The sequence below is a fragment of the Hemicordylus capensis genome, chromosome 4 (genome assembly GCF_027244095.1).
Source record: "Hemicordylus capensis ecotype Gifberg chromosome 4, rHemCap1.1.pri, whole genome shotgun sequence".
Classification (NCBI taxonomy): Eukaryota; Metazoa; Chordata; class Lepidosauria; order Squamata; family Cordylidae; genus Hemicordylus; species Hemicordylus capensis.
Window position 1 is genome coordinate 130,744,560 of NC_069660.1, and position 16,030 is coordinate 130,760,589.

The window sequence follows — 16,030 nt, forward strand, 5'->3', positions numbered from 1 at the left end:
ACCAAACTGAAGAGTTTTGAGGCTCTGGGGGTGAGGAATCCCAATTGGTAATCTTGGATTGGTGTGACCTAGGTGTTGTAACAAAAATAATCAAGAGTCCTGCAGCACCTTAAAAGTGCACACATGTATTGTGCAATAAGCTTTTGAGAGGTACAGCAAAAATTGTCATTGGGTGGCCCAGCTGGTGATTAGGCATATGGATTTGTAGAGTCTTCCTAATATGATTAAGCAAATGGTCTTTCTTGATATGGTCTTTCTCTTCCAACTTGGAATGTAACAGGATATGAAAGATTCCCACCATTTTTATTCTACACAATTCCATATAGCCAAGCTACCACATCTCTCCTCCATTTCTCATCTCACATATATTACTCTCTGTTCCATTCTTTGTAACACATAATTCTGTTTCATGCATTATGCAGAGGCAAACCCAGGTTTGCCCTGACATCCATGCCCAGTAGAGGGCTGCAGCCAATCACAGCTCCTTGATGAGTGTGCCTGTGTGTTGCTCACATTTGTCAGACTCATAATTTCCATTTTTAGGTATTTGTTGAAACCATCTAAGGTGTACACCTAAGAAAGAAAAAATGTGAAATACTCTTTCAGCTGATAGGTCAGGAAGGTCAGGAAGGAAGGAGGAGGGAAAGTAAAATGTTCAGGTTTCGAATCATGTCATATTCTTCAAACCTGTTTAATTTAAATGCTGCATTTCAGAACAAGGGAGAGCAGCTCATTACGTACATTATGAGTCAGAGAGAAAGATCTCAACAACAGAGACTCGTTCATACGAAATCACTGTTTATCACACGACTTAATAGAGCAGCACCCACATGCTGTACTTAGGTTTTAATTACAGCATGTTCTAATTAGAGGTGGGCCAGAAATACCCATAGGAAAGTGTGTGACCACACCTACTGCAATGATACCTGAATACAGAGCATGCAGAGAATCCCATGTGATGGCATTTCCCATGGCAGCCTCTAGTGAAACAGTCTCCATCTGTTTTTTTCAAAGAGACAATAGTTTGTTTCTACGTTCATCTGCTGCTCATTACTTTGTATTGATTGTGACAACTGCAACCCATTAGCCACTCCTCCTGGGCTCTATCCATGGCATGATTCAGTTCTTTCAACATAGCCTTCACAATCTTTATCCTGCATCTGCTGACGCTGTGACTGGTTGCTCATAAGGCACTTGGTTTCTATTGACAGTTAAGCTTGCACACCTAAAATGCAGCACTGAAATCTCATTAGGAAATCTCCAGCAATCCATGAATGTTGTTTGCTAATTACTTTGGAATTTCAGCTTGCTAAGACTGTGGTGGCAGAAAGGGAGAGGAGGCACAAAGACCCAAATCACTTATGTGTCTTTGTAATAGCCAAAACAGAGCTCACAAGATGTGCAGTACCCTATCTAGATCAATGGATTTGTCAACTCTTGCAATCAGATCTGGTTTGGTTAAGTTGATTGGTTCATCTATGGTATGATACTACTTTCAGTACTCGTAATTAAAAATAAATAAATAAATAAGCCTGCCTTGCAATACAGTTTAACCTAGCCAGTTATTTCACATTTCGGATTTAAGACAGCTCAGTATCGCTGAAGTCAGTAAGACCATGGCTGACAGCCAAACTACATTATTCATGAGTAGTCCCATTGATATTATTGGGACAAAATAGTCATGACTAATTTGTCTCATTAATTTCAGTGGGACTACTCATGAGTAACCTAGGATTCCAGGCCATTTTTACATAGGAGACTAAAGGTATGTTGAGGCTCTTGCCTGCGATACATGGATGTTAACACTGCATAGAATTTGGAAGAGACATTGAATTCCCATTCTAATCTATATTAGTTTTGCATTCACATTATAAGGATATCTGAGGAAATACCATTTTAAGCCTCATGTATGAAAATGCCCTCAGCTTAAATCAAGACAGTCCACTTTGACTGACACATGAATAGATTTTGCTTATAAATGAGCCATCTGCAATAATGATGCATGAGCACCAAGTTTTATTGTTGCTCTATCAAGTGAGTGACCAACCGGTAGTACAGGTGCCACAATTGGCATTGGTGGAAGGAATTTGTGGCACTCCTGAGGATGAACTGAAACGCTTTTAGGCTTGGTAGTCGTTGAGCTGCACCACCCATCATGGTGAATTATTGCCATCTGTGATAAGTGATGCTGATAGGGGCTTCTGGGAAGGTCCATATCCCAATATATGGAAAATAGGTAGTAGACTTGTATCACAATTCTAATTATTACCCACCCCACCCTCATTCATTTTCCTTGGGAGTAGACCTCATTGAACTCACTTCTGAGCATTTATTCATAAGCTTGCACTGCACAAAACTTTTTAAATTGTAGTGTATTCCTTTCACTACTATGCTGGTCAAAGACCGAAATAAAAACGATGCTTTTGCCTTTCACTACAATTCCTTGCATTGAAATCCTCCTTATTAATAAGAACCGCAATGACCACATGTGATTGGCTATATCTTCCTTCAGCCATATTCATGAACTCTTCATAAAGCATCCAAAGACACTATTCTGCTCACAGACGGGCTATTCTGCTCTTAGAGGAAGAGTATCGGATGAGAACAGCTATCCTAAATCCAGAGGAGTTCCTCCACTTGCACAAGCTCTTGTGCAAATTTTCAAATCTACTTTTCAAATAATTTTCAAATCTACTTTTCAATTTCAATTCAATTGTGGTTCACTAGAGTTTATATATTACAGTATGTATCTTCCTTATTCATCTTGTTTCTTGTACTGTAATGCAACCCATGGTACATGGTGGTTCAGCACTTCAAGACATCTTTTGCTAGGGCTTACACAAGAGTTCATGGAACAGCACTATGTTTCCCCCCTCCTTCCACTCACTGGCTGATACCCAAACTAACATTGCATGTACCAAAATAAGTTCCACATGTGCAATGGGAGAGGAGCTGTTTTTCACCCCCTCCCCTTTCCTCTGCAGCCCATAATGAGATGTCCGAAAACTGCTCCTCCCTCATTGCACATATGGAACATCTTTTTGCACACATTGGTTATCACTCAGTGTTCTTTGGATCCAAGCCATATTGTCCATCTTCAAGTTAATTGTCACAAAAATCATCCAACACTTTCTCAGCTACATGTTCACCATTCTCAAAACTTGATGGCTGGCTTCCACAGTGTAGAGCAGGCCTGTTCAACTTAGGTTCCCCAGCTGTTTTTGGACTACAACTCCCATAATCCCCAGCCACAGTGGCCACTAGCCAGGGATTATGGGAGTTGTAGGCCAACATCTGCAGCAGGGCTGTAGCTGAGCAGCCCTGGTGTAGAGGATCAAACATATCAGTGCACATGACCCAAAGTTTATTTCAGAGTGCACAGAACCAGTTCCTTTTTATTTTATCTATATTTTAGACAATTTTGGACTGGTGGTAGTGTGTTTGGTAGTGTCTTTCACAAAGACAGCTGGTCTTGTGGTAGCAAGCATGAATTGTCCTCTGCTAAGCAGGGTTCACCCTGGTTTGCATTTGAATAGGAGATGACATGTGAGCTCTGTGAGGCATTTGCCTTAGGGAATGGAGCCACTTTGGAAAGAGCACCTGCATGCTTGCATGCAGAAGCTTCCAAGTTCCCTCCCTGACATCTCCAAGATAGGTCTGAGAGAGACTTCTGCCTGCAACCTGTTGGAGCTAGAACCCTGGCAGCATCAGCTCTCAGCTGCAATGTCTCATAGTGACCACTGGGAGGTTTATGGTCATGGATAAAAGTGCTGGACTACTCCCCTCTTTGTTCTTCCAGTGTTCGTCTCCATTCTTTCTCCAAAGATGGCTGCTTGTTTAGTCTCTCTTCCCTTTCAGCCTTAAGCTCAGCTTTCCTATCCTTTTGTAACTTCTAAATAAATCCTTGTTGTTCTTCAAACTTAAAGAACTGTCTCCAGACCTCTTGCTTGGCTGAATTCTCCCCAAACTGGCTTTGCTCTGCTAATGAGAGTTGAACTGCCATTCTTCTCCTACAAAGGGTTATGAGGCCCAGAAGCCAGTGAATACAAGAAAAAGTCTCAAGAGTTAAATAGAAAGCAAAGCAAAGAGAAAAGTTTTGAAAATGGAGAGGATGGAGAGCACAAGGATTCTAGATTATTGAAAAGTTCCAGGTCCTGAGTACAAGCTCTGGTCTTTCAAGATGGAGATGCTCCTCAAGAGTCGTGGACTTGGCAGTGTTCTACACACCCAGCATCCTGCATCCAAGCATCCCATAGGATGTAAAGGATATAGGATTTTAGATCTTACCACAGAAACAATTAAAATATGCAATGTAGCATACTTCAGTGAAAATGAAACACCAGCCACTAGTGAACTGCCAAACTTAGAACCCAATATTCAGTTGGAGAAAGAATCAAGGCAATATGATCAAAAGGAAGAATACACTGTAAGTTTTACACCTAGCAGTGATTCAGCAGAAGAGGATGTGGATGATGAACAAAGGGTGTGGCATTCAACTTGACAAAATAAAGGAGTTCTGCTTAAGAAACATCCCTACATTACAAAGGGAGAAAAGTTTCAAGAACCAAGCGCACAGAAAGAAATTGACAACCTACCTGAAACTGACGCACAAAACTGGAAGGAAGCTGAGAAAGAAGAAATGGAATCATTGCACAAAAATAACACATGGACACTCACAGAGCTACCTGAGGGAAGAAAGACTGTGGGGTGCAAGTGGGTTTTTAAAATTAAGCAAAATGCAGAAGGAGATGTCCAGTGTGACAAAGTGAGACTGGTGGCAAAGGGATTCTTGCATATATATGGGGAAGATTATGACTAGACATTTGCTTCTGTTGTAAAACACACCTGAGTAAGGACACTCTTAAGCATTGCAGCAGCAAAGAAAATGCAAGTGGATCACATAGATGTGAAAACTGCATTTCTTCATTGAGACTTGACAGCTGCAAGAGCCTGGAATGTCAAATTAAACCAGTTGCTAGGTTGCTAGGGTTTGTCCAGGAAAAGCTGACTCTTGCCTGTACTCGAGGCTCAGGAACAGCAGGTAGACCTATATACTTAAGTTGATGATCTGATAATTTATGAAAATAGAGAGGACAGTCTTGAAATAATAAACATCTGAATAGTGAGATAGAATAAAAGAACTTGGACCTATTTCACACTATCTTGGGATACACTTTGAGAGAGAAGAGGATGGAAGCTATTTGTTTAACCAAAAACAGAAAAGAAATTCTTTTCTAGAGTATTTGGGACTTACAGGGGTCAAAGAGACGTGTACACCTATGGAAACGGATTACCCAAAACAGAAGGAAGAGAGTGAACTGCCAGACAACAGTGAGTACAGAACAGCATTGGAAAACTTTTATATGTAGCGATGATAACAAACCCGGATATAGCTGCATCTGTGAGAATTTTGAGTAGGAAAATAAACACACCCAGCAAAGATGACTGGACTGAGGTAAAGAGACTAGGTAGGTAGCTAAAAGGGACAATCCATCTACAATTAAAGTTGCATGCTAGTAGTGGACCCAAATTAGTAGGTTATATGGATGCAGACTAGGTTGAGGATCAAACAGACCGGAAGTCAACCAGTGGTTATGTATTCTTTTATGGTGTTGGAGCAGTCAGTTGGCGTAGCTACAAGCAATCAATATTTGCTCTCTCATCTACTGAGGCAGAATATATATCTGCCACTCAAGCATGTCAAGAGGTGGCGTGGCTGCACAAGCTAATGTCAGATGAACCAAAACCCATTGCGATGTTCGAGGATAATCAAACCTGCATCCAGATCTCACAAATGGAGAAAACTAAATTTAGAACAAAACACACTGAAACAAAATATCATTATGTGTGGGATGCACAAGAAAAGACTCTTGTAAAATTGATGTATTGTCCAAGTGAACAAATGGTAGCAGATATGCCAACTAAGCCATTGCCCATGGACTGTTTCAAAACTTTGAGAAGTTGGGACTTATAGACTACAGCACAAGCCAATGAGAAGGAGTGTTGGAGCTAGGACCCTGGCAGCATCAGCTCTCAGCTGCAATGTCTCATAGTGACCATGGTGGGGGGAGGGTCGTGGATAAAAGTGCTGGGCTCTTCCCCTCTTTGTTCTTCCAGTGATAGTCTCCATTTTGTCTCTCCAAAGATGGCTGCTTGTTTAGTCTCTCTCCCTTTTCGGCCTTAAGCTCAGCTTTCCTATCCTTTTGTAACTTCTAAATAAATCCTTGTTGTTCTTCAAACTTAAAGAACTGTCTCCAGACCTCTTGCTTAGCTGAATTCTCCCCAAACTGGCTCTGCTCTGCTAATGGGAGCTGAACTGCCATTCTTCTTCTACACAACCTCAGAGAAACTGCTGCCAGCCTGTGTAGATCATACTGGGCTAGATGGGCCAAAGGTCTGACTCGGTATAAGGTAGCTTCCTGTGTTCCTGTGACACAGCACTGAGCTGGACATGATGCTAAGATATCTCATAAGGGACAGACTCCTGGTTTTGTAAATGTATAATTTGTAGCGACTGAGACTTTATCTTGAGCGCACAGCACCAGTTCCCTATTCTTTGATACATGTCTTGGCCATTACTGGATGGGGGCAGTGTGTTTGGGAGTGTCTTGTGCAAAAGCAAATCATTGGCTTGGACATGTTGCTAGGGCATCTTATATGGGATAATCTCCAGGTTGCATGGATATACCATTTCTGGTTACTGAAAGCACCAGTTCCTTCTTGTTTTTTATACTGGACATTAGTGAATTGAGATGATGTGTTTGGCAGTGTCTAATATAAATATGATTACATTCAAAACAATGCGAGTGCTGCGAACCCATCACCAAATTCCCATAGACCTTGCTAAAAGTCACTTTCTGTATTACTCACTGCAGGTGGCCAGGATTTTGGGGCTGGCCCAAAGGCTATGACTATGGCTTAGAATACCACAGCATGGCCTGAGGGTATATGATCCAGCCATGTTGCTGAAGCTAAGCAAATTTAGGTCTGATCAAAGCTTGGAAGGATGACAGTTTGTTGCCTTGAATTCCAAGGTGGAAGAAAGGTGGGATATAAATGTAATACAGGAGGCCCTCATTATTCAGTCAAGGAGGTTCTGTTCTTGTCTATAAGTGTGAATACGGAAACCGTGAATAGTGGAACGTTACACCAATGGGAATCCAGGGGTAAGGTTCCTTGAGCTTAAAAAAGGGCCAAAAGGCAGAAATAAAAGGAATAAAGCAAAGTACCTTGCTTTTCAGGCTCCCAGCTCTTCAGAAAGCCCCTCTCAAACCTACAAATCCTACAAATGTTTGTCAATTTTTGCAAAGATCTTGGATTTTTTTAAAAAAAGAAACAAGCCACAAAATGGCTCCATGCTGCAAAATGGCAGTCAGAAATGACAGAAGTCATTTCCAGCCACCCAGCAACTGCAGATATGCAAATGTTTTCTATTTTTTCTATTGCGAATAAAGTAACTGGGTCTCTTAGACCCAACCATGGATATGCGATACCGTGATTCATGAGATCGCAAATAATAAGGCCATCAATAATAAATAAATAAATAAATAAATAAATAGAACCATTCCTGCCTGCATCTCCAACCCTGTACTACTGCCAGCTCTCCAACTGAGCAAAATACAGGCAACATTTTCTTGGTGTGTGCTGGACTGTGTATGTATTGTAGTTCACGTAGAGTGCCATCATTTCATATTTGGAACAAAATGACTGGCAACCACTGATGTCCTATAATGTTTGTTCCCTTTTACATGCACAAAGGTTCCATTAGCCTATTTTGTTTTCGTTTGTCTTCCCTCAAGATGAAGAGGTATCACTTCTTTGCATTTCTGCTCTGTGGGGTCTTCATGTCAGGAGTCCTCAGCCTGCCATATAGGAATTTTTCACTAGACTGTGAATCCATGCAACCAGACCACTCAACTGAGCCACAGAAATCTGAGTCACCTTATTATATTACTGTACCATCGGAGATATATGATCCAGGAAGTGAAATAAAAGGTAAGCTACATGGATTTTCTCTCTGTCTCTGTGTATCTTTTCATAGATTACCATCCTTCTTATTCAGATCTTCCTCTTGAAAAGTAATGGTGTAGATGGTGCATTTTAGCAGACAAACTTGGTGAAAATGCAGATAATTATAACAAAGTGGGCTATAACGAATTCATTGTAAGGCTCCTACATTTTGTTACTTTTACAGCCAATGAAGACAAAACAGCCATTGTGTGGACACTGCTTTAAAATGGCTGCTTCAAATGGTTGTGGTGTTTGTATCTATACAGCAAACTGCTGATAAGTGGTGATACACCACATGGATCAGGGATTTTTCCCCATGCCACTGTCCATTGTGGGTCTTCTCTCTCCTCTCCTCTCCTCCTCTCCTCTCCTCTCCTTTCACAGAATGGAAGTCTGAATAGGTACTTGTACATGACATTCCTAATTTCAGAACCTTAAAACATATTGAGTATTCATTATTTCCACACTTCAAAATAGTATCATGTTTTTCACCTTAACAGTTCAAAATAGGATTGTCAGGTCCAGATGCTGAAAAATATCAATATCCATCACCAAAAAACTGGAAATTGAGGGTGCTTTTCACCAAAAAAAGTATCCAGAAAGTCTCTACTTTGCATAAAATGTGCATATGTTTATTGGTATTATATATGCATATTTTGATTTTTAAAAATGAATAAATACAGCTCACCACTGTGAAGCTGTTGACCTGGTGAGCTGTGAGTCTGCTGTCTAGGTGCAGAGTTCTCAAGGCCCCTGCTTCTTAACTGCAAATTCATCTCCTGGTTAGGTTTACCCCCCCCACACACACACACAGTCCTCTGTCCTCCTCCGCCATGGGCCACCCAGCCTGCTCTCCCCAGCCAGGCCAACAACTTCACTTCTTGGCTTGAGGCAGGATAGCCAGCTAGCTACTGAGCCAGCCTCTTTGCATGTGCCTGCAGTGGTGCATCCACAGTCTCCCACTCGCTGACTGTTATCTATGACTACAAACGTTTATATATGGCTTTTCAACAGAAGGTTTCACAGTGCTTTTCATAGAGAAATAAATAAGATGCTCCCTTGTCTCCACAGATTAAAAAGAAATGCAAGGTAATACCAGCATCACCCTTTGACGGAATGCTGTGCTGGGGTTGGATAGGGCCAGTTGCTCTCTCCATGATAAATAGAAGAGATTCACCACTTTACAAGGTGCCTTTTTACTCAGCAGAGATAGCTGCTAATTGAGTAAAGTTAGTTAGCTAACTGCTAACTTCTCACTGCTGCCACCACATGAAGGAAGGAAGCTGCACCTGCCAGGCCCACCTATCCATGCTCCTGCATCATTTGGTTCTGCAGCCTGCCACTGAACTAGAACCTCCACTTTGGCTTCCCCATTGGATGGATGGTCAGTAGGGTGAGGAAGGAGACAGAGGAAGAGAATCTGCTCATGAGAGCAAAGTGTTCCGAGTGTGTGCGGAAAGAAACTTTCCAGCTGCTCCCCAGAGCTTTTGGACAGCACAGCACATGCAAAAATAATTGTTTGGTCCCCAAAATAGTCTCTCTTCTTCCTAATGCAAAAAAAAAAAAAAAGACTTTTGGTCCCCCCAAATAGCATCTTGTGCAAAAACAAGTCCTCCTCTCTAAAAGTACCTAGTTGGCAACCAAACATCCCTTGTTACTGAAATTATAGTAACCTGAGGAGAGGTTTAAGTGCATCAATGAATGACCAGTCCATGACCAGTCTCTAGAACTATTAACACACTTGACATCATGTATGACATTTATGACTCATATAATGTCTGTCTTTCCAGTAAACATAGAAGGACCTTCAAATGCCACATTTAAATGGTTTATGCTGCAAGCTCGAGACATTGATGAAAACATCCCTGTTGGTTCATTTCAAGTCACAGATCCAAATACACAGGGCCACGATTGTTACAACATGTCGGTATGTTTTAATTGCTTCAGCTTGCTTTTTTAAAAACATAATTGCATTCATTGATTCTGCCTGGAAAAAAGGAGGTTGAATCAATATGGCTTCTTCAAAGGAAGTCTTGCTTCACTAACATTTTAGAATTTCTTGGGAGTGTCAACAAACATTGAAATGAGGGTAATCTTGTGACATGGTGTCATGGCTCAGACCTCTGAGTCAGAAGAGTCAGAGGAGGAACGGGAGGACTCGGTTTGGAATACAGGTTCAGGGGCACAGCAGCAGGATTTGGCTGGGAGAACAGACTCTGGAGCTGAGTTGGAACAGCTGGCAGACACGAGGGCTGAGGAGACTGATCGGGAGGAAGCTGAAATTTCACCTGTGTTAAGAAGACGTCTCAAGAGAAAGGCTCAGTGGGAGACACACAGGCGCAAGATCTCACAGGAGAGGAAATAGAAGTGCTGAGTCAGGAAAGCCTGACTGGCTGCTGGTTATCTTGAGCCCTATATTAAGCAGATTACTGTCAGCAACATTGCCTATTGCAGACAGTGTGCGTACTGAAGAATTATCCAAACTTTTCATTCCTTGTTCTGTTATTTCAGTTATTATTCAGTTATCGTAGAGGGGGGTACCTAGTTTAGTTCAAGGGACTTAATTTTGTTCATGCTATTTTTCTTTGTGAGTCATTTTTTGCTTTAGTTGTGTAGCCAAGCTGCTTCCCTTATCTCCAGACTTTCTAATTAACTCACAAAAGTAGAGCTGAAGGGGTTGTAAATTCGAGCTGAGCCAACAGATTTATGACACACTGTATCCTTTAACTTCCTATAAGTTTATGATAAAATCTAACTCCAAAAGCTCCTGAGTAAATTTGGCAGTCATGGGATAAGTCCTTTATTGGGTCATGACCCAGCCACGCAGAGGCCCATTGGGCATGTGCGGCAGCCTCCAAAATGGCTGTTGCCACGGAGGAAGGGCTGAACTGACCCATTTTAGAGTGGAAGAAAGTCAGAGGGGGAGACAGCAGACACACACACACACACCCCACAGTTGCTGCCACTGACCCAGGCCCAGAACTGGTCCCGATGCAGCTCAGAGTGGGGCGGGGGGTTCAGCTCGAGGTTGAACTGAATCGGGCCCGGTCCAATGGCAAACCAGCTCAATCTTGAGCAGGTTTGCACATCTCTAGTTTTACGTTTAGAAAAAAGCTGACCAAGTGGGAACATGATAGAGATTTATAACATTTTGAAAGGTGTGCAGAAAACCATGTTTGAATACTACATCAACAGAGTGAAGGAGGGCTTTGCTCTTTGGTGTCCTGTCTTTGGATGAAAACAGAAGTTCTGTCTCCAATGTTACTGTTAGAGGGTTGTATTTCCACAAGCAGAGTGTAAATGGCTAAATAATATATCATGTTCTTATGTGTCTTTTTAATTTTTCAGAATTCAGCATTGATTCACACGAACTCGGATGAGAAGCGCAATGTAACAGCACTTTGGGTTTCTCCTGAAGCTAAGAAAATTCAGTTTATGTATGTGTCGTTTAGAATTGCTTCATTTCAATTTTTATTGTCTGTTTCCTGTTATTTACTCTCAGATTTTGAATCATTGTATTACATGCACTAAGAGCTCAATAGTGCTATGACAGATCATGCCATTTTATTGGTATGGTCATTCATTATTATGTACTACTAGATGTTTTGAGAAACCATGAAGAGTTTAGCATGTGTATACTTTTGAGATCCTAATCTAGTGTAGCATCTCAATGAGTAGGGTTAAGAGAGGCTTCTGTCCAAGATGCCCGAGAACTACAGTCAGTCAGAGTAGACAATACCAGCTAGACTGGCTAATGGCTATTCAGGAGATCCATAAGTGAGTTTTATATGTTCACTGAAGTAGTCTCCTGAAGGTTCTGAACATTTCGCAACACTGAGCAATTAGTTTTTCTTATAGCCTGAAAGCTTTAGTAGCAAGATTGGAGATGCTAGAAGCAGAGTGACTCTGGATGGAATAATGTTAACAGGACAAGCAGAGTCATGTAGTACAAAGAACTTCCTTTCTGACATTTTAGCTCACCTTACATTGCTGGAGCTGAAAGCTAAATAAAGAACAGATTTGGAGAGTACCTTTAATCATGAAGGGACTGGTTTTGATTTTATAGAGCATTGTTCTGCCACATGCTGAACAATGGCTTCAGGGTCCAGTGACCTTGGCATTATGTAAGCAGATTTTGATAAGAAGGAACAATAATAATAGGGAAAAGGTAATTGGATATTGAGGTTCTTCCTAGCATAATGATCTGGAAAACATGAACAGGATTCAGTACTGCACTCTTGTATGAAGCAGAAACTATTAAATAGTGAGAGGTCAGGACCAGGCCTTCCACTAGGCAGATTTAGGTGGTTGCCTAAGGCACCAGTTCCTGGGGAATTTGTAAACAGAATGCAGCATTGCCAATTACTCTTTGTCTCCCTCTTGTATTCACCCCTGAAGTAGTGCAGAGGCCCAGCTTTACCTGAAGTTCTACACAGTGGTGTAGGAATGTAATATGTAATGGAGAGGAGAGCTGGTCTTGTAGTAGAAACAGGGGCGTAACAATGATCGGGCAAGGGGAGGCAGCTGTCTAGGGGCCCTGGCCTCTGGGGGGCCCTCCAGAGACATGTCACGTGCCTCCCCCCACCCAGCGCCTGCCGCATTGAAGCGCCTTCAGTTTGAATTATTTTCTTTTTTCTTTTCCTCCATGCGTGCGAGCGTGCGTGCCATATTTCCTTGCCGTCCCTCCCTCCCTCTCCACCCTTTCCCCTTGTAGGCTCCTCCTCCGTTGAAACCCCGCAGCTCTCCTCAGTGCTCCCCTTGCTTCACCTCCGCCAGCAGCAACACCTAGACACGCCTTTGAGTCGGCTGCATTCTCCTTTTCCGAGGCTTCTTGCCTGGGGAAGCGATGCGGAGGCAGGGCGGCTTTCCTCTCTCGGCTTCCCCTCGCAGCGAACAACCAGTGCGCGGAGATGGGCTGCGGGAACTCCACTGCCAGCAGTGCTGGCAGCCGAGGAGAGGGGCAGCAACGCGCGCGAGCGTGGCGTGCATGGAAGGCAAGGAGCAGACGAGCAGGGCACACACGCCAGGGGCGTCATGGAGGAGCTGGCAGGGAAAGGGAGAGACCAGCAGGAGGAGAAGAGTGGGCTGGTAGGAGAAGGGGGTGGCCAGAGCAAGAGAAGCGGGGCTGCAAGGGGCGAGGAGGCAGGCAGCTGCTAGTAGGGAGAGCTGCTCGAGGAGCCGGGAACTCTTCCCGAAGCTGCTACCTCGAGGCAAGGACTAGCTTCTCTCTTTTGTGGCAGGCAGGCAAGGAGAGGCAGCAGTGCGCTTCTAGAACTGGATGGAAACTTCATGCCACTTAGCTGAAGGCTGCTCTGCTCAAGCGGGCTGGCAGGGAAAGGGAAAGCCTTGGGGAGGGGGGAAGGGTGCACGCACAAAGGAATCTCCGCCAAAAAACCAAGCAGCCAGCCAGCCAACCGCACCCCCCACAAGACAACACAACAAATGTGGCTGGTCGTTTTTCTGGAAAACGAGAACTGGGAAAGCCAGCATTTTCTCCTTGCTTTGCAAAACAGGCTGTGTAAACAAGCCTCCCCTGAAAAGTGATGCTGCCCGCATTTTGGGATGATGATGATTATTTTTAATCATTTTTTATATCCCTCCAAGGAGCCCAGAGCAGTGTACTACATACTTAGGTTTCTCCTCACAACAACCCTGTGAAGTAGGTTAGGCTGAGAGAGAAGTGACTGGCCCAGAGTCACCCAGCAAGTCTTTTGGCTGAATGGGGATTTGAACTCAGGTCTCTCCTGTCCTAGTCCAGCACTCTAACCACTACACTACACTGGCTCTCTAAGCACTCTATAACCACTACACATTATACCTCACTTCGCTTATAAATGCTGCACTGGACTGGTATTTATTTACTAGACGTGAATAATATTATGAGTCCAAAGAGAGACTGATGGAAAGCAGTTGCTGTCTCTACAGGTGACCTTTCAGTATGAGTTATCTTTTATTTAAACCTTTTTTGTACTTGGTGGCTCCTCAAGAATTCCCTTCAGCAATTTACAGAACTTTTGAGCTGAACTTCAGTGGGGTGGGGGGCCCATTTTAAACTCTTGTCTCTGGGCCCACTCCAACCTTGCTACACCCCTGAGTAGCAAGCATGACTTGTCCCCTTAGATAAGCAGGGTCCACCCTGGTTGCATATGAATGGGAGACTAGAATATCTGGAAGATATTCCCTGCAGCGGATGGAGCCACTCTGGGAAGAGCAGAAGGTTTCAAGTTCCCTCCCTGGCTTTTCCAAGATAGGGCTGAGAGAGATTCTTGCCTGCAACCTTGGAGAAGTTGCTGCCAGTCTGTGAAGACAATACTGAGCTAGATAGACCAATGGTCTGACTCAGTATATGGCAGCTTCCTATGTTCCTAATATGAGTCAGCACCCTGCTCCCCGAAGGGCCTGCGCACCCTGCAAAATAGACAGCCGTCTTTGCTCATTGCACCTCATCCCCCATTAAACAGCTAGTCTCATAAGCTGCACTCCCTTTCTTGCATATGAATTGCCTGCCTCAGCATTCCTGAGGCAGACCAAAAAAGAAATGGTCTCAGACTGGATTTCCAAATTAACAGCAACATCTTTTCATCTCTGAGGTGTTATTTTTGCCCCTGAAGTAGACTGGGCACTCTCTCCCAGTAACTCTCATGGACACTCTATATAGAAGTGGTGTCATGTGGTCAGGGCTCAAGCATGAGGGGGGAAAGGTATCTGGACCAAGAGATCCAGGGGGATCAGCATAGGCTGCAAATCCATTACCATGAAGAAAAAAATGAGGCTAAATTGTGGGTCACGCTTGAGGATATTTATGGAAAGTTATGTACTATCTATATAGAGTGTACATGAGAGTTACTGGAGCCAATCAGAGACAGTATTAGAACAAAACAAGCAACATTTGAACAGTGAATTGCTGGCTGGCCCAGGTCTCTGCTATAGAACAGTGATAATGGCCTTGTGTAGTTAGTGCTAGTTAACAGTGAGAGCATGCTTGTGCAGTTAATTCTAGGACTTGTAGTAAAGGCCAGAGAGATTTATCATTCCCTGTGTGACATGTCTGCTTAAGAACTACAAGTCCCAGAGTTCATTCTGTGTTTGTGTAGGCGAAATGTTGATGTGAGGAACAAAGCATGATATACAGGTGAAACTCAGAAAATTAGAATATTGTGCAAAAGTCCATTAATTTCAGTAATGCAAATTAAAAGGTGAAACTGATATGAGACAGACGCATTACATGCAAAGCGAGATAGGTCAAGCCTTAATTTGTTATAATTGTGATGATCATGGCGTACAGCTCATGAAAACCCCAAATCCACAATCCCAGAAAATTAGAATATTACATGGAACCAAGAAGACAAGGATTGAAGAATAGAACAATATCGGACCTCTGAAAAGTATAAGCATGCATATGTATTCAGTACTTGGTTTGGGCCCCCTTTGCAGCAATTACTGCCTCAGTGCGGCGTGGCATGGATGCTATCAGCCTGTGGCACTGATGAGGTGTTATGGAAGACCAGGATGCTTCATTAGCGGCCTTCAGCTCTTCTGCATTGTTTGATCTCATGTCTCTCATCCTTCTCTTGGCAATGCCCCATAGATTCTCTATGGGGTCAGGTCAGGCGAGTTTGCTGGCCAGTCAAGCACAGTACACTGTATACTTTTCAGAGGTCCAATATTGTTCTATTCTACAATCCTTGTCTTCTTGGTTCCATGTAATATTCTCATTTTCTGGAATTGTGGATTTGGGGTTTTCATGAGCTGTACGCCATGATCATCACAATTATAACAAATTAAGGCTTGACTTATCTCGCTTTGCATGTAATGCATCTGTCTCATATATCAGTTTCACCTTTTAATTTGCATTACTGAAATTAATGAACTTTTGCACAATATTCTAATTTTCCAAGTTTCACCTGTAATTGGAGAATTTGATTGCAGGGATGGTGTGTGTGTGCGTGCCCATGTTTTAAGTTTGTGCTGGGCCCAAAGAACTGATTCTTGGGTCCTGTATATAATGTAATGTTTTTGA